The following is an 18,609-nucleotide window of genomic DNA, read 5'->3' as shown; positions in this document are numbered from 1 at the left end:
CCCCGTACTCCCGGAGCACGCTCCACAGAACTCCCCGTGGGACACGGTCGAACGCCTTCTCCAAGTCCACAAAACACATGTAGACTGGTTGGACGAACTCCCATGCACCCTCAAGGACGCTGTAGAGATTGTAGAGCTGGTCCACTGTTCCACGGCCAGGACGAAAACCACACTGCTCCTCTTGGATCTGAGATTCAACCTCCCGACGGATCTCCTCTCCTGTACCCCTGAGTAGACCTTACCAGGGAGGCTGAGGAGTGTGATTCCTCTAGAATTGGAACACACCCTCCGGTCCCCCTTCTTAAAAAGGGGGACCACCACCCCGGTCTGCCAATCCAGAGGCACTGTCCCCGATGTCCACGCAATGTTGTAGAGGCGTGGCAACCATGACAGCCCCACAACATCCAGAGCCCTAAGGAACTCCGGGCGGATCTCATCCACCCCCGGGGCCTTGCCACCGAGGAGCTTGTTAACCACCTCGGTTACTTCAGCCCCTGAGATAGATGAGTCCACCACGGAGTCCTCAGGCTCTGCTTCCTCAATGGAAGGCGTGTCGGTAGAATTGAGGATCTTCGAAGTATTCTCCCCACCGACTCACAACGTCCCGAGTAGAGGTCAGCAGCACCCCATCTCCACTATAAATAGTGTTGATGGTGCACTGCTTCCCTCTCCTGAGACGACGGATGGTGGACCAGAATTTCTTCGAAGCCGTCTGGAAGTCGTTTTCCATGGCCTCACCGAACTCCTCCCACGCCCGAGTTTTTGCTTCGGCAACCACCGAAGCCGTATTCTGCTTGTCCAGTTTGTACCTGTCAGCTGCCTCCGGAGTCCCACAGGCCAGAAAGGCCCGATAGGACTCTTTCTTCAGCCTGACAGCATCCCTTACCGCCGGTGTACACCAGCGGGTTCGGGGGTTGCCGCCACGACAGGCACCGACAACCTTGCGTCCACAGCTTCGATCGGCTGCCTCAACAATGGAGGCACGAAACATGGTCCTCTCAGACTGAATGTCCGCTGCCTCCCCCGGTACGTGGGCGAAGTTCTGCCGGAGGTGGGAGTTGAAACTCTTTCTGACAGGGGATTCTGCCAAGCGTTCCCAGCAGACCCTCACAATACGCTTGGGTCTGCCGGGTCGGACCGGCATCTTCCCCCACCATCGGAGCCAACTCACCACCAGGTGGTGATCAGTTGACAGCTCCGCCCCTCTCTTCACCCGAGTGTCCAAAACATGCGGCCGCAAATCCGATGACACGACTACAAAGTCGATCATCGAACTGCGGCCTAGGGTGTCCTGGTGCCAAGTGCACATATGGACACCCTAATGCTTGAACATGGTGTTCGTTATCGACAATCCATGACGAGCACAGAAGTCTAGTAACAGAACACCACTCGGGTTCATATTGGGGGGCCATTCCTCCCAATCACGCCCTTCCGGGTCTCATTGTCGTTACCCACGTGAGCATTGAAGTCCCCCAGCAGGACGAGGGAGTCTCCAGGGGGAACGCTCTCCAGCACACCCTCCAAAGACTCCAAAAAGGGTGGGTACTCTGAACTACTGTTTGGTGCATAAGCACAAACAACAGTCAGCACCCGTCCCCCCACCTTGAGGCGGAAGGAGGCTACCCTCTCGTCTACCGAGGTGAGCCCCAGTGTACAGGCGCCAAGCCGGGGGGCAATAAGTATGCCCACACCTGCTCGGCGTCTCTCACCTTGGGCAACTCCAGAGTGGAAGAGTGTCCAACCCCTCTCAAGAGGACTGGTACCAGAGCCTAAGCTGTGTGTGGAGGTGTGCCCGACTATATCTAGTCAGAATTTCCCTGCCTCGCACACCAGCTCAGGCTCCTTCCCAGCCAGAGTGGTGACATTCCATGTCCCAAGAGCTAGTTTCTGTAGCCGGGGATCAGAGCGCCAAGGTCCCTGCCTCTTTCCGCTGCCCGACTTGCATTGCACCGAACCCCTTTGGCCCCTCCCCCAGGTGGTGAGCCCATGTGAGGGGGAACCCACGTTGCCTCTTCGGGCTGAGCCCCGTGGGTGCAGGCCCGGCCACCAGGCGCTCGCCAATGAGCCCCACCTCCAGGCCTGGCTCCAGAGGGGTGCCCCGGTGACCCGCGTCCGGGCAAGGGAAATCGTGGTCCATGTATTGTGGTCATCATTGGGGTTCTTGTGAGCCATGCTTTGTCTGGACCCTCACCTAGGACCTGTGTGCCAAGGGTGACAATACCAGGGGCAAAAAAGCCCCCGACAACTTAGCTCCTAGGATCATTGGGACACGCAAACCCTTCCACCATGATAAGGTGACAGCTCAATTAAATCAGTATCTAAATATTAAAAGAATCAACGTCTAAGTGCAGTCCTGCTCTACCAAACCGAATATGACAGAAATGTTGCATTTCTTGACTTCCAAAAAACTTAAAGTTCCGCATCGTCATTATGCTCAGCCACCATCTGGACTGGGAGCTACTTTTCAGTCCATGTGTTCAATCAAACCCGTCCCTCAGGGGATGTGGAGGGTTCTCTTGAAACATGCAAGGTTTTGAGAAATTAGAATCAGTCTTTAAATTGAAAGGGAACCAAAGTCTAAACACAGTCCTGGTCCAAGTAAACAGAGTTTAACCCAATACTACCTTTCTACACTTACAAAAATATCCAACTTCATCTTGGTTACTAAGCCTTCTGAATTTAGAGACACTTTTCAGTCCTTTGGAAAACCACAAGAGCTGATGAGGTGGCCGAGTGGCTAATCCATTGTGTTCTACACCCATGGGTTCGAATCCCATCCTCATCGAATCGCTGCATTTTCTTAGTTGGTTATATTGTGGGAAGGTTGTTTCACCCTGTTGTTTAGGATATGTTGAGGTATCTCTGGGATTTTTAATTGTCTAAAGCCAATTAAATCATCCACCCATCCATCCAAAATCCTCCGCTTATCCGGGGTCGGGTCGCGGAGGCAGCAGCTTCAGCAGGGAAGCCCAGACTTCCCGCTCCCCAGCCACATCTTTCAGCTCTGCCGGAGGGATGCCGAGGCATTCCCAGGCCAGCTGGGAGACGTAGTCTCTCCAGCGTGTCCTGGGTCGTCCTCTGGGCCTCCTGCCGGTGGGACATGCCCGGAACACCTCCCCAGGGAGGCGTCCACGAGGCATCCTAAAGAGATGCCCCAGCCACCTCATCTGGCTCCTCTCTACGTGGAGGAACAGCGGCTCGACACTGAGTCCCTCCCGGATGTTCGAACTTCTCACCCTATCTCTAAGGGAGAGCCCAGACACCCTGCGGAGGAAACTCATTTCGGCCGCTTGTACCCGAGATCTTGTTCTTTCTGTCGCGACCCACAGCTCGTGACCATAGGTGAGGGTCGGAACGTAGATCGACCGGTAAATCGAGAGCTTCGCCTTTTGGCTCAGCTCACTCTTCACCACGACAGACCGATACAGCGTCCGCATCACAGCGGAGGCTGCACCGATCCGCCTGTCGATCTCTCGCTCCGTCCTCCCCTCACTCGTAAACAAGACCCCAAGATTCTTAAACTCCTCCACTTGGGGCAGGATCTCCTCCCCGAGCTGGAGAGGGCACTCCACCCTTTTCCGACTGAGAACCATGGTCTCAGATTCAGAGGTGCTCATCTTCATCCCAACCGCTTCACACTCGGCTGCGAACCGCTCCAGTGAGAGTTGGAGATCACGGCCTGAGGAAGCCAACAGTACCACATCATCTGCGAAAAGCAGAGATGAAATACTGTGGTCACCAAACCGGATCCCATCAGCACCTCGAATGCGCCTAGAAATTCTGTCCATAAAAGTTATGAACAGAATCGGCGACAAAGGGCAGCATTGGCGGAGTCCAACCCTCACTGGAAATGAATCCGACTTATTGCCAGCAATGCGGACCAAACTCTGACATCGGTGGTACAGGGACCCAACTGCCCGTATCAAGGGGCTCGGTACCCCGTACTCCCGGAGCACGCTCCACAGAACTCCCCGTGGGACACGGTCGAACGCCTTCTCCAAGTCCACAAAACACATGTAGACTGGTTGGACGAACTCCCATGCACCCTCAAGGACGCTGTAGAGAGTGTAGAGCTTGTCCACTGTTCCACGGCCAGGACGAAAACCACATTGCTCCTCTTGGATCTGAGATTCAACCTCCCGACGGACCCTCCTCTCCTGTACCCCTGAGTAGACCTTACCAGGGAGGCTGAGGAGTGTGACTCCTCTATAATTGGAACACACCCTCCGGTCCCCCTTCTTAAAAAGGGGGACAACCCCCCCGGTCTGCCAATCCAGAGGCACTGTCCCCGATGTCCACGCAATGTTGTAGAGGCGTGGCAACCATGACAGCCCCACAACATCCAGAGCCCTAAGGAACTCCGGGCGGATCTCATCCACCCCCGGGGCCTTGCCACCGAGGAGCTTGTTAACCACCTCGGTTACTTCAGCCCCTGAGATAGATGAGTCCACCACGGAGTCCTCAGGCTCTGCTTCCTCAATGGAAGGCGTGTCGGTAGAATTGAGGAGGTCTTCGAAGTATTCTCCCCACCGACTCACAACGTCCCGAGTCGAGGTCAGCAGCACCCCATCTCCACTATAAATAGTGTTGATGGTGCACTGCTTCCCTCGCCTGAGGCGACGGATGGTGGGCCAGAATTTCTTCGAAGCCGTCTGGAAGTCGTTTTCCATGGCCTCACCGAACTCCTCCCACGCCCGAGTTCTTGCTTCGGCAACCACCGAAGCCGTATTCTGCTTGGCCAGTCGGTACCTGTCAGCTGCCTCCGGAGTACCACAGGCCAGAAAGGCCCGATAGGACTCTTTCTTCAGCCTGACAGCATCCCTTACCGCCGGTGTCCACCAGCGGGTTCGGGGGTTGCCGCCACGACAGGCACCGACAACCTTGCGTCCACAGCTTCAATCGGCTGCCTCAACAATGGAGGCACGAAACATGGTCCTCTCAGACTGACTGTCCGCTGCCTCCCCCGGTACGTGGGCGAAGTTCTGCCGGAGGTGGGAGTTGAAACTCTTTCTGACAGGGGATTCTGCCAAGCGTTCCCAGCAGACCCTCACAATACGCTTGGGTCTGCCGGGTCGGACCGGCATCTTCCCCCACCATCGGCGCCAACTCACCACCAGGTGGTGATTAGTTGACAGCTCCGCCCCTCTCTTCACCCGAGTGTCCAAAACATGCGGCCGCAAATCCGATGACACGACTACAAAGTCGATCATCGAACTGCGGCCTAGGGTGTCCTGGTGCCAAGTGCACATATGGACACCCTAATGCTTGAACATGGTGTTCGTTATCGACAATCCATGACGAGCACAGAAGTCTAGTAACAGAACACCACTCGGGTTCAGATTGGGGGGGCCATTCCTCCCAATCACGCCCTTCCAGGTCTCATTGTCGTTACCCACGTGAGCATTGAAGTCCCCCAGCAGGACGAGGGAGTCTCCAGGGGGAACGCTCTCCAGCACACCCTCCAAAGACTCCAAAAAGGGTGGGTACTCTGAACTACTGTTTGGTGCATAAGCACAAACAACAGTCAGCACCCGTCCCCCCACCTTGAGGCGGAGGGAGGCTACCCTCTCGTCTACCGAGGTGAACCCCAGTGTACAGGCGCCAAGCCGGGGGGCAATAAGTATGCCCACACCTGCTCGGCGTCTCTCACCTTGGGCAACTCCAGAGTGGAAGAGTGTCCAACCCCTCTCAAGAGGACTGGTACCAGAGCCTAAGCTGTGTGTGGAGGTGTGCCCGACTATATCTAGTCAGAATTTCCCTGCCTCGCACACCAGCTCAGGCTCCTTCCCAGCCAGAGAGGTGACATTCCATGTCCCAAGAGCTAGTTTCTGTAGCCGGGGATCAGAGCGCCAAGGTCCCTGCCTCTTTCCGCTGCCCGACTTGCATTGCACCGAACCCCTTTGGCCCCTCCCCCAGGTGGTGAGCCCATGTGAGGGGGAACCCACGTTGCCTCTTCGGGCTGAGCCCCGTGGGTGCAGGCCCGGCCACCAGGCGCTCGCCAATGAGCCCCACCTCCAGGCCTGGCTCCAGAGGGGGGCCCCGGTGACCCGCGTCCGGGCAAGGGAAATCGTGGTCCATGTATTGTGGTCATCATTGGGGTTCTTGTGAGCCATGCTTTGTCTGGACCCTCACCTAGGACCTGTGTGCCAAGGGTGACAATACCAGGGGCAAAAAAGCCCCCGACAACTTAGCTCCTAGGATCATTGGGACACGCAAACCCTTCCACCATGATAAGGTGACAGCTCAATTAAATCAGTATCTAAATATTAAAAGAATCAACGTCTAAGTGCAGTCCTGCTCTACCAAACCGAATATGACAGAAATGTTGCATTTCTTGACTTCCAAAAAACTTAAACTTCCGCATCGTCATTATGCTCAGCCACCATCTGGACTGGGAGCTACTTTTCAGTCCATGTGTTCAATCAAACCCGTCCCTCAGGGGATGTGGAGGGTTCTCTTGAAACATGCAAGGTTTTGAGAAATTAGAATCAGTCTTTAAATTGAAAGGGAACCAAAGTCTAAACACAGTCCTTGTCCAAGTAAACAGAGTTTAACCCAATACTACCTTTCTACACTTACAAAAATATCCAACTTCATCTTGGTTACTAAGCCTTCTGAATTTAGAGACACTTTTCAGTCCTATGGAAAACCACAAGAACTGATGAGGTGGCCGAGTGGTTAAGGCGATGGACTGCTAATCCATTGTGTTCTACACCCATGGGTTCGAATCCCATCCTCATCGAATCACTGCATTTTCTTAGTTGGTTATATTGTGGGAAGGTTGTTTCACCCTGTTGTTTAGGATATGTTGAGGTATCTCTGGGATTTTTAATTGTCTAAAGCCAAAATAAAATCATCCACCCATCCATCCAATATCCTCCGCTTATCCGGGGTCGGGTCGCGGAGGCAGCAGCTTCAGCAGGGAAGCCCAGACTTCCCGCTCCCCAGCCACATCTTTCAGCTCTGCCGGAGGGATGCCGAGGCATTCCCAGGTCAGCTGGGAGACGTAGTCTCTCCAGCGTGTCCTGGGTCGTCCTCTGGGCCTCCTGCCGGTGGGACATGCCCGGAACACCTCCCCAGGGAGGCGTCCACGAGGCATCCTAAAGAGATGCCCCAGCCACCTCATCTGGCTCCTCTCTACGTGGAGGAACAGCGGCTTGACACTGAGTCCCTCCCGGATGTTCGAACTTCTCATCCTATCTCTAAGGGAGAGCCCAGACACCCTGCGGAGGAAACTCATTTCGGCCGCTTGTACCCGAGATCTTGTTCTTTCTGTCGCGACCCACAGCTCGTGACCATAGGTGAGGGTCGGAACGTAGATCGACCGGTAAATCGAGAGCTTCGCCTTTTGGCTCAGCTCACTCTTCACCACCACAGACCGATACAGCGTCCGCATCACAGCGGAGGCTGCACCGATCCGCCTGTCGATCTCTCGCTCCGTCCTCCCCTCACTCGTAAACAAGACCCCAAGATACTTAAACTCCTCCACTTGGGGCAGGATCTCCTCCGCGAGCTGGAGAGGGCACTCCACCCTTTTCCGACTGAGAACCATGGTCTCAGATTCAGAGGTGCTCATCTTCATCCCAACCGCTTCACACTTGGCTGCGAACCGCTCCAGTGAGAGTTGTAGATCACGGCCTGAGGAAGCCAACAGTACCACATCATCTGCGAAAAGCAGAGATGAAATACTGTGGTCACCAAACCGGATCCCATCAGCACCTCGACTGCGCCTAGAAATTCTGTCCATAAAAGTTATGAACAGAATCGGCGACAAAGGGCAGCATTGGCGGAGTCCAACCCTCACTGGAAATGAATCCGACTTATTGCCAGCAATGCGGACCAAACTCTGACATCGGTGGTACAGGGACCCAACTGCCCGTATCAAGGGGCTCAGTACCCCGTACTCCCGGAGCATGCTCCACAGAACTCCCCGTGGGACACGGTCGAACGCCTTCTCCAAGTCCACAAAACACATGTAGACTGGTTGGACGAACTCCCATGCACCCTCAAGGACGCTGTAGAGAGTGTAGAGCTGGTCCACTGTTCCACGGCCAGGACGAAAACCACACTGCTCCTCTTGGATCTGAGATTCAACCTCCCGACGGACCCTCCTCTCCTGTACCCCTGAGTAGACCTTACCAGGGAGGCTGAGGAGTGTGATTCCTCTATAATTGGAACACACCCTCCGGTCCCCCTTCTTAAAAAGGGGGACCACCCCCCCGGTCTGCCAATCCAGAGGCACTGTCCCCGATGTCCACGCAATGTTGTAGAGGCGTGGCAACCATGACAGCCCCACAACATCCAGAGCCCTAAGGAACTCCGGGCGGATCTCATCCACCCCCGGGGCCTTGCCACCGAGGAGCTTGTTAACCACCTCGGTTACTCCAGCCCCTGAGATAGATGAGTCCACCACGGAGTCCTCAGGCTCTGCTTCCTCAATGGAAGGCGTGTCGGTAGAATTGAGGAGGTCTTCGAAGTATTCTCCCCACCGACTCACAACGTCCCGAGTCGAGGTCAGCAGCACCCCATCTCCACTATAAATAGTGTTGATGGTGCACTGCTTCCCTCGCCTGAGGCGACGGATGGTGGACCAGAATTTCTTCGAAGCCGTCTGGAAGTCGTTTTCCATGGCCTCACCGAACTCCTCCCACGCCCGAGTTTTGGCTTCGGCAACCACCGAAGCCGTATTCTGCTTGGCCAGTCGGCTGCCTCCGGAGTACCACAGGCCAGAAAGGCCCGATAGGACTCTTTCTTCAGCCTGACAGCATCCCTTACCGCCGGTGTCCACCAGCGGGTTCGGGGGTTGCCGCCACGACAGGTACCGACAACCTTGCGTCCACAGCTTCAATCGGCTGCCTCAACAATGGAGGCACGAAACATGGTCCTCTCAGACTGAATGTCCGCTGCCTCCCCCGGTACGTGGGCGAAGTTCTGCCGGAGGTGGGAGTTGAAACTCTTTCTGACAGGGGATTCTGCCAAGCGTTCCCAGCAGACCCTCACAATACGCTTGGGTCTGCCGGGTCGGACCGGCATCTTCCCCCACCATCGGAGCCAACTCACCACCAGGTGGTGATCAGTTGACAGCTCCGCCCCTCTCTTCACCCGAGTGTCCAAAACATGCGGCCGCAAATCCGATGACACGACTACAAAGTCGATCATCGAACTGCGGCCTAGGGTGTCCTGGTGCCAAGTGCACATATGGACACCCTAATTCTTGAACATGGTGTTCGTTATCGACAATCCATGACGAGCACAGAAGTCTAGTAACAGAACACCACTCGGGTTCAGATTGGGGGGGCCATTCCTCCCAATCACGCCCTTCCAGGTCTCATTGTCGTTACCCACGTGAGCATTGAAGTCCCCCAGCAGGACGAGGGAGTCTCCAGGGGGAACGCTCTCCAGCACACCCTCCAAAGACTCCAAAAAGGGTGGGTACTCTGAACTACTGTTTGGTGCATAAGCACAAACAACAGTCAGCACCCGTCCCCCCACCTTGAGGCGGAAGGAGGCTACCCTCTCGTCTACCGAGGTGAACCCCAGTGTACAGGCGCCAAGCCGGGGGGCAATAAGTATGCCCACACCTGCTCGGCGTCTCTCACCTTGGGCAACTCCAGAGTGGAAGAGTGTCCAACCCCTCTCAAGAGGACTGGTACCAGAGCCTAAGCTGTGTGTGGAGGTGTGCCCGACTATATCTAGTCAGAATTTCCCTGCCTCGCACACTAGCTCAGGCTCCATCCCAGCCAGAGAGGTGACATTCCATGTCTCAAGAGCTAGTTTCTGTAGCCGGGGATCAGAGCGCCAAGGTCCCTGCCTCTTTCCGCTGCCCGACTTGCATTGCACCGAACCCCTTTGGCCCCTCCCCCAAGTGGTGAGCCCATGTGAGGGGGAACCCACGTTGCCTCTTCGGGCTGAGCCCCGTGAGTGCAGGCCCGGCCACCAGGCGCTCGCCAATGAGCCCCACCTCCAGGCCTGGCTCCAGAGGGGGGCCCCGGTGACCCGCGTCCGGGCAAGGGAAATCGTGGTCCATGTATTGTGGTCATCATTGGGGTTCTTGTGAGCCATGCTTTGTCTGGACCCTCACCTAGGACCTGTGTGCCAAGGGTGACAATACCAGGGGCAAAAAAGCCCCCGACAACTTAGCTCCTAGGATCATTGGGACACGCAAACCCTTCCACCATGATAAGGTGACAGCTCAATTAAATCAGTATCTAAATATTAAAAGAATCAACGTCTAAGTGCAGTCCTGCTCTACCAAACCGAATATGACAGAAATGTTGCATTTCTTGACTTCCAAAAAACTTAAAGTTCCGCATCGTCATTATGCTCAGCCACCATCTGGACTGGGAGCTACTTTTCAGTCCATGTGTTCAATCAAACCCGTCCCTCAGGGGATGTGGAGGGTTCTCTTGAAACATGCAAGGTTTTGAGAAATTAGAATCAGTCTTTAAATTGAAAGGGAACCAAAGTCTAAACACAGTCCTGGTCCAAGTAAACAGAGTTTAACCCAAAACTACCTTTCTACACTTACAAAAATATCCAACTTCATCTTGGTTACTAAGCCTTCTGAATTTAGAGACACTTTTCAGTCCTATGGAAAACCACAAGAACTGATGAGGTGGCCGAGTGGTTAAGGCGATGGACTGCTAATCCATTGTGTTCTACACCCATGGGTTCGAATCCCATCCTCATCGAATCACTGCATTTTCTTAGTTGGTTATATTGTGGGAAGGTTGTTTCACCCTGTTGTTTAGGATATGTTGAGGTATCTCTGGGATTTTTAATTGTCTAAAGCCAAAATAAAATCATCCACCTATCCATCCAATATCCTCCGCTTATCCGGGGTCGGGTCGCGGAGGCAGCAGCTTCAGCAGGGAAGCCCAGACTTCCCGCTCCCCAGCCACATCTTTCAGCTCTGCCGGAGGGATGCCGAGGCATTCCCAGGTCAGCTGGGAGACGTAGTCTCTCCAGCGTGTCCTGGGTCGTCCTCTGGGCCTCCTGCCGGTGGGACATGCCCGGAACACCTCCCCAGGGAGGCGTCCACGAGGCATCCTAAAGAGATGCCCCAGCCACCTCATCTGGCTCCTCTCTACGTGGAGGAACAGCGGCTCGACACTGAGTCCCTCCTGGATGTTCGAACTCCTCATCCTATCTCTAAGGGAGGGCCCAGACACCCTGCGGAGGAAACTCATTTCGGCCGCTTGTACCCGAGATCTTGTTCTTTCTGTCGCGACCCACAGCTCGTGACCATAGGTGAGGGTCGGAACGTAGATCGACCGGTAAATCGAGAGCTTCGCCTTTTGGCTCAGCTCACTCTTCACCACGACAGACCGATACAGCGTCCGCATCACAGCGGAGGCTGCACCGATCCGCCTGTCGATCTCTCGCTCCGTCCTCCCCTCACTCGTAAACAAGACCCCAAGATACTTAAACTCCTCCACTTGGGGCAGGATCTCCTCCCCGAGCTGAAGAGGGCACTCCACCCTTTTCCGACTGAGAACCATGGTCTCAGATTCAGAGGTGCTCATCTTCATCCCAACCGCTTCACACTCGGCTGCGAACCGCTCCAGTGAGAGTTGTAGATCACGGCCTGAGGAAGCCAACAGTACCACATCATCTGCGAAAAGCAGAGATGAAATACTGTGGTCACCAAACCGGATCCCATCAGCACCTCGACTGCGCCTAGAAATTCTGTCCATAAAAGTTATGAACAGAATCGGCGACAAAGGGCAGCATTGGCGGAGTCCAACCCTCACTGGAAATGAATCCGACTTATTGCCAGCAATGCGGACCAAACTCTGACATCGGTGGTACAGGGACCCAACTGCCCGTATCAAGGGGCTCAGTACCCCGTACTCCCGGAGCACGCTCCACAGAACTCCCCGTGGGACACGGTCGAACGCCTTCTCCAAGTCCACAAAACACATGTAGACTGGTTGGACGAACTCCCATGCACCCTCAAGGACGCTGTAGAGAGTGTAGAGCTGGTCCACTGTTCCACGGCCAGGACGAAAACCACACTGCTCCTCTTGGATCTGAGATTCAACCTCCCGACGGACCCTCCTCTCCTGTACCCCTGAGTAGACCTTACCAGGGAGGCTGAGGAGTGTGATTCCTCTATAATTGGAACACACCCTCCGGTCCCCCTTCTTAAAAAGGGGGACCACCCCCCCGGTCTGCCAATCCAGAGGCACTGTCCCCGATGTCCACGCAATGTTGTAGAGGCGTGGCAACCATGACAGCCCCACAACATCCAGAGCCCTAAGGAACTCCGGGCGGATCTCATCCACCCCCGGGGCCTTGCCACCGAGGAGCTTGTTAACCACCTCGGTTACTCCAGCCCCTGAGATAGATGAGTCCACCACGGAGTCCTCAGGCTCTGCTTCCTCAATGGAAGGCGTGTCGGTAGAATTGAGGAGGTCTTCGAAGTATTCTCCCCACCGACTCACAACGTCCCGAGTCGAGGTCAGCAGCACCCCATCTCCACTATAAATAGTGTTGATGGTGCACTGCTTCCCTCGCCTGAGGCGACGGATGGTGGACCAGAATTTCTTCGAAGCCGTCTGGAAGTCGTTTTCCATGGCCTCACCGAACTCCTCCCACGCCCGAGTTTTTGCTTCGGCAACCACCGAAGCCGTATTCTGCTTGGCCAGTCGGTACCTGTCAGCTGCCTCCGGAGTACCACAGGCCAGAAAGGCCCGATAGGACTCTTTCTTCAGCCTGACAGCATCCCTTACCGCCGGTGTCCACCAGCGGGTTCGGGGGTTGCCGCCACGACAGGCACCGACAACCTTGCGTCCACAGCTTCAATCGGCTGCCTCAACAATGGAGGCACGAAACATGGTCCTCTCAGACTGAATGTCCGCTGCCTCCCCCGGTACGTGGGCGAAGTTCTGCCGGAGGTGGGAGTTGAAACTCTTTCTGACAGGGGATTCTGCCAAGCGTTCCCAGCAGACCCTCACAATACGCTTGGGTCTGCCGGGTCGGACCGGCATCTTCCCCCACCATCGGAGCCAACTCACCACCAGGTGGTGATCAGTTGACAGCTCCGCCCCTCTCTTCACCCGAGTGTCCAAAACATGCGGCCGCAAATCCGATGACACGACTACAAAGTCGATCATCGAACTGCGGCCTAGGGTGTCCTGGTGCCAAGTGCACATATGGACACCCTAATGCTTGAACATGGTGTTCGTTATCGACAATCCATGACGAGCACAGAAGTCTAGTAACAGAACACCACTCGGGTTCAGATTGGGGGGGCCATTCCTCCCAATCACGCCCTTCCAGGTCTCATTGTCGTTACCCACGTGAGCATTGAAGTCCCCCAGCAGGACGAGGGAGTCTCCAGGGGGAACGCTCTCCAGCACACCCTCCAAAGACTCCAAAAAGGGTGGGTACTCTGAACTACTGTTTGGTGCATAAGCACAAACAACAGTCAGCACCCGTCCCCCCACCTTGAGGCGGAAGGAGGCTACCCTCTCGTCTACCGAGGTGAACCCCAGTGTACAGGCGCCAAGCCGGGGGGCAATAAGTATGCCCACACCTGCTCGGCGTCTCTCACCTTGGGCAACTCCAGAGTGGAAGAGTGTCCAACCCCTCTCAAGAGGACTGGTACCAGAGCCTAAGCTGTGTGTGGAGGTGTGCCCGACTATATCTAGTCAGAATTTCCCTGCCTCGCACACCAGCTCAGGCTCCATCCCAGCCAGAGAGGTGACATTCCATGTCCCAAGAGCTAGTTTCTGTAGCCGGGGATCAGAGCGCCAAGGTCCCTGCCTCTTTCCGCTGCCCGACTTGCATTGCACCGAACCCCTTTGGCCCCTCCCCCAGGTGGTGAGCCCATGTGAGGGGGAACCCACGTTGCCTCTTCGGGCTGAGCCCCGTGGGTGCAGGCCCGGCCACCAGGCGCTCGCCAATGAGCCCCACCTCCAGGCCTGGCTCCAGAGGGGGGCCCCGGTGACCCGCGTCCGGGCAAGGGAAATCGTGGTCCATGTATTGTGGTCATCATTGGGGTTCTTGTGAGCCATGCTTTGTCTGGACCCTCACCTAGGACCTGTGTGCCAAGGGTGACAATACCAGGGGCAAAAAAGCCCCCGACAACTTAGCTCCTAGGATCATTGGGACACGCAAACCCTTCCACCATGATAAGGTGACAGCTCAATTAAATCAGTATCTAAATATTAAAAGAATCAACGTCTAAGTGCAGTCCTGCTCTACCAAACCGAATATGACAGAAATGTTGCATTTCTTGACTTCCAAAAAACTTAAACTTCCGCATCGTCATTATGCTCAGCCACCATCTGGACTGGGAGCTACTTTTCAGTCCATGTGTTCAATCAAACCCGTCCCTCAGGGGATGTGGAGGGTTCTCTTGAAACATGCAAGGTTTTGAGAAATTAGAATCAGTCTTTAAATTGAAAGGGAACCAAAGTCTAAACACAGTCCTGGTCCAAGTAAACAGAGTTTAACCCAATACTACCTTTCTACACTTACAAAAATATCCAACTTCATCTTGGTTACTAAGCCTTCTGAATTTAGAGACACTTTTCAGTCCTATGGAAAACCACAAGAACTGATGAGGTGGCCGAGTGGTTAAGGCGATGGACTGCTAATCCATTGTGTTCTACACCCATGGGTTCGAATCCCATCCTCATCGAATCACTGCATTTTCTTAGTTGGTTATATTGTGGGAAGGTTGTTTCACCCTGTTGTTTAGGATATGTTGAGGTATCTCTGGGATTTTTAATTGTCTAAAGCCAAAATAAAATCATCCACCCATCCATCCAATATCCTCCGCTTATCCGGGGTCGGGTCGCGGAGGCAGCAGCTTCAGCAGGGAAGCCCAGACTTCCCGCTCCACAGCCACATCTTTCAGCTCTGCCGGAGAGATGCCGAGGCATTCCCAGGTCAGCTGGGAGACGTAGTCTCTCCAGCGTGTCCTGGGTCGTCCTCTGGGCCTCCTGCCGGTGGGACATGCCCGGAACACCTCCCCAGGGAGGCGTCCACGAGGCATCCTAAAGAGATGCCCCAGCCACCTCATCTGGCTCCTCTCTACGTGGAGGAACAGCGGCTCGACACTGAGTCCCTCCCGGATGTTCGAACTTCTCATCCTATCTCTAAGGGAGAGCCCAGACACCCTGCGGAGGAAACTCATTTCGGCCGCTTGTACCCGAGATCATGTTCTTTCTGTCGCGACCCACAGCTCGTGACCATAGGTGAGGGTCGGAACGTAGATCGACCGGTAAATCGAGAGCTTCGCATTTTGGCTCAGCTCACTCTTCACCACGACAGACCGATACAGCGTCCGCATCACAGCGGAGGCTGCACCGATCCGCCTGTCGATCTCTCGCTCCGTCCTCCCCTCACTCGTAAACAAGACCCCAAGATACTTAAACTCCTCCACTTGGGGCAGGATCTCCTCCCCGAGCTGGAGAGGGCACTCCACCCTTTTCCGACTGAGAACCATGGTCTCAGATTCAGAGGTGCTCATCTTCATCCCAACCGCTTCACACTCGGCTGCGAACCGCTCCAGTGAGAGTTGTAGATCACGGCCTGAGGAAGCCAACAGTACCACATCATCTGCGAAAAGCAGAGATGAAATACTGTGGTCACCAAACCGGATCCCATCAGCACCTCGACTGCGCCTAGAAATTCTGTCCATAAAAGTTATGAACAGAATCGGCGACAAAGGGCAGCATTGGCGGAGTCCAACCCTCACTGGAAATGAATCCGACTTATTGCCAGCAATGCGGACCAAACTCTGACATCGGTGGTACAGGGACCCAACTGCCCGTATCAAGGGGCTCAGTACCCCGTACTCCCGGAGCACGCTCCACAGAACTCCCCGTGGGACACGGTCGAACGCCTTCTCCAAGTCCACAAAACACATGTAGACTGGTTGGACGAACTCCCATGCACCCTCAAGGACGCTGTAGAGAGTGTAGAGCTGGTCCACTGTTCCACGGCCAGGACGAAAACCACACTGCTCCTCTTGGATCTGAGATTCAACCTCCCGACGGACCCTCCTCTCCTGTACCCCTGAGTAGACCTTACCAGGGAGGCTGAGGAGTGTGATTCCTCTATAATTGGAACACACCCTCCGGTCCCCCTTCTTAAAAAGGGGGACCACCCCCCCGGTCTGCCAATCCAGAGGCACTGTCCCCGATGTCCACGCAATGTTGTAGAGGCGTGGCAACCATGACAGCCCCACAACATCCAGAGCCCTAAGGAACTCCGGGCGGATCTCATCCACCCCCGGGGCCTTGCCACCGAGGAGCTTGTTAACCACCTCGGTTACTCCAGCCCCTGAGATAGATGAGTCCACCACGGAGTCCTCAGGCTCTGCTTCCTCAATGGAAGGCGTGTCGGTAGAATTGAGGAGGTCTTCGAAGTATTCTCCCCACCGACTCACAACGTCCCGAGTCGAGGTCAGCAGCACCCCATCTCCACTATAAATAGTGTTGATGGTGCACTGCTTCCCTCGCCTGAGGCGACGGATGGTGGACCAGAATTTCTTCGAAGCCGTCTGGAAGTCGTTTTCCATGGCCTCACCGAACTCCTCCCACGCCCGAGTTTTGGCTTCGGCAACCACCGAAGCCGTATTCTGCTTGGCCAGTCGGTACCTGTCAGCTGCCTCCGGAGTACCACAGGCCAGAAAGGCCCGATAGGACTCTTTCTTCAGCCTGACAGCATCCCTTACCGCCGGTGTCCACCAGCGGGTTCGGGGGTTGCCGCCACGACAGGCACCGACAACCTTGCGTCCACAGCTTCAATCGGCTGCCTCAACAATGGAGGCACGAAACATGGTCCTCTCAGACTGAATGTCCGCTGCCTCCCCCGGTACGTGGGCGAAGTTCTGCCGGAGGTGGGAGTTGAAACTCTTTCTGACAGGGGATTCTGCCAAGCGTTCCCAGCAGACCCTCACAATACGCTTGGGTCTGCCGGGTCGGACCGGCATCTTCCCCCACCATCGGAGCCAACTCACCACCAGGTGGTGATCAGTTGACAGCTCCGCCCCTCTCTTCACCCGAGTGTCCAAAACATGTGGCCGCAAATCCGATGACACGACTACAAAGTCGATCATCGAACTGCGGCCTAGGGTGTCCTGGTGCCAAGTGCACATATGGACACCCTAATGCTTGAACATGGTGTTCGTTATCGACAATCCATGACGAGCACAGAAGTCTAGTAACAGAACACCACTCGGGTTCAGATTGGGGGGGCCATTCCTCCCAATCACGCCCTTCCAGGTCTCATTGTCGTTACCCACGTGAGCATTGAAGTCCCCCAGCAGGACGAGGGAGTCTCCAGGGGGAACGCTCTCCAGCACACCCTCCAAAGACTCCAAAAAGGGTGGGTACTCTGAACTACTGTTTGGTGCATAAGCACAAACAACAGTCAGCACCCGTCCCCCCACCTTGAGGCGGAAGGAGGCTACCCTCTCGTCTACCGAGGTGAACCCCAGTGTACAGGCGCCAAGCCGGGGGGCAATAAGTATGCCCACACCTGCTCGGCGTCTCTCACCTTGGGCAACTCCAGAGTGGAAGAGTGTCCAACCCCTCTCAAGAGGACTGGTACCAGAGCCTAAGCTGTGTGTGGAGGTGTGCCCGACTATATCTAGTCAGAATTTCCCTGCCTCGCACACCAGCTCAGGCTCCATCCCAGCCAGAGAGGTGACATTCCATGTCCCAAGAGCTAGTTTCTGTAGCCGGGGATCAGAGCGCCAAGGTCCCTGCCTCTTTCCGCTGCCCGACTTGCATTGCACCGAACCCCTTTGGCCCCTCCCCCAGGTGGTGAGCCCATGTGAGGGGGAACCCACGTTGCCTCTTCGGGCTGAGCCCCGTGGGTGCAGGCCCGGCCACCAGGCGCTCGCCAATGAGCCCCACCTCCAGGCCTGGCTCCAGAGGGGGGCCCCGGTGACCCGCGTCCGGGCAAGGGAAATCGTGGTCCATGTATTGTGGTCATCATTGGGGTTCTTGTGAGCCATGCTTTGTCTGGACCCTCACCTAGGACCTGTGTGCCAAGGGTGACAATACCAGGGGCAAAAAAGCCCCCGACAACTTAGCTCCTAGGATCATTGGGACACGCAAACCCTTCCACCATGATAAGGTGACAGCTCAATTAAATCAGTATCTAAATATTAAAAGAATCAACGTCTAAGTGCAGTCCTGCTCTACCAAACCGAATATGACAGAAATGTTGCATTTCTTGACTTCCAAAAAACTTAAACTTCCGCATCGTCATTATGCTCAGCCACCATCTGGACTGGGAGCTACTTTTCAGTCCATGTGTTCAATCAAACCCGTCCCTCAGGGGATGTGGAGGGTTCTCTTGAAACATGCAAGGTTTTGAGAAATTAGAATCAGTCTTTAAATTGAAAGGGAACCAAAGTCTAAACACAGTCCTGGTCCAAGTAAACAGAGTTTAACCCAATACTACCTTTCTACACTTACAAAAATATCCAACTTCATCTTGGTTACTAAGCCTTCTGAATTTAGAGACACTTTTCAGTCCTTTGGAAAACCACAAGAACTGATGAGGTGGCCGAGTGGTTAAGGCGATGGACTGCTAATCCATTGTGTTCTACACCCATGGGTTCGAATCCCATCCTCATCG

At 55.1% G+C, this 18,609-nt stretch overlaps 4 non-coding genes across 4 annotated transcripts; all 4 read left to right on the top strand.

The window, feature by feature from the left end:
• Positions 1–6,660: 6,660 nt before the first annotated feature.
• On the top strand, positions 6,661–6,742 carry trnas-gcu (transfer RNA serine (anticodon GCU)). Its single transcript has one exon. It is a non-coding gene; the product is annotated as a tRNA-Ser (tRNA).
• Positions 6,743–10,609: 3,867 nt separating this feature from the next.
• On the top strand, positions 10,610–10,691 carry trnas-gcu (transfer RNA serine (anticodon GCU)). Its single transcript has one exon. It is a non-coding gene; the product is annotated as a tRNA-Ser (tRNA).
• A 3,877-nt stretch (positions 10,692–14,568) lies between these two features.
• Positions 14,569–14,650, top strand: trnas-gcu (transfer RNA serine (anticodon GCU)). Its single transcript has one exon. It is a non-coding gene; the product is annotated as a tRNA-Ser (tRNA).
• A 3,877-nt stretch (positions 14,651–18,527) lies between these two features.
• On the top strand, positions 18,528–18,609 carry trnas-gcu (transfer RNA serine (anticodon GCU)). The gene has a single exon. It is a non-coding gene; the product is annotated as a tRNA-Ser (tRNA).

Source organism: Idiotropiscis lumnitzeri, chromosome 9 (assembly GCF_059441095.1).
Source record: "Idiotropiscis lumnitzeri isolate Australia: NSW breed Sydney's pygmy pipehorse chromosome 9, RoL_Ilum_1.0, whole genome shotgun sequence".
In the NCBI taxonomy this organism is placed as follows: domain Eukaryota; kingdom Metazoa; phylum Chordata; class Actinopteri; order Syngnathiformes; family Syngnathidae; genus Idiotropiscis; species Idiotropiscis lumnitzeri.
This window is presented reverse-complemented; position numbering and strand designations above follow the sequence as displayed.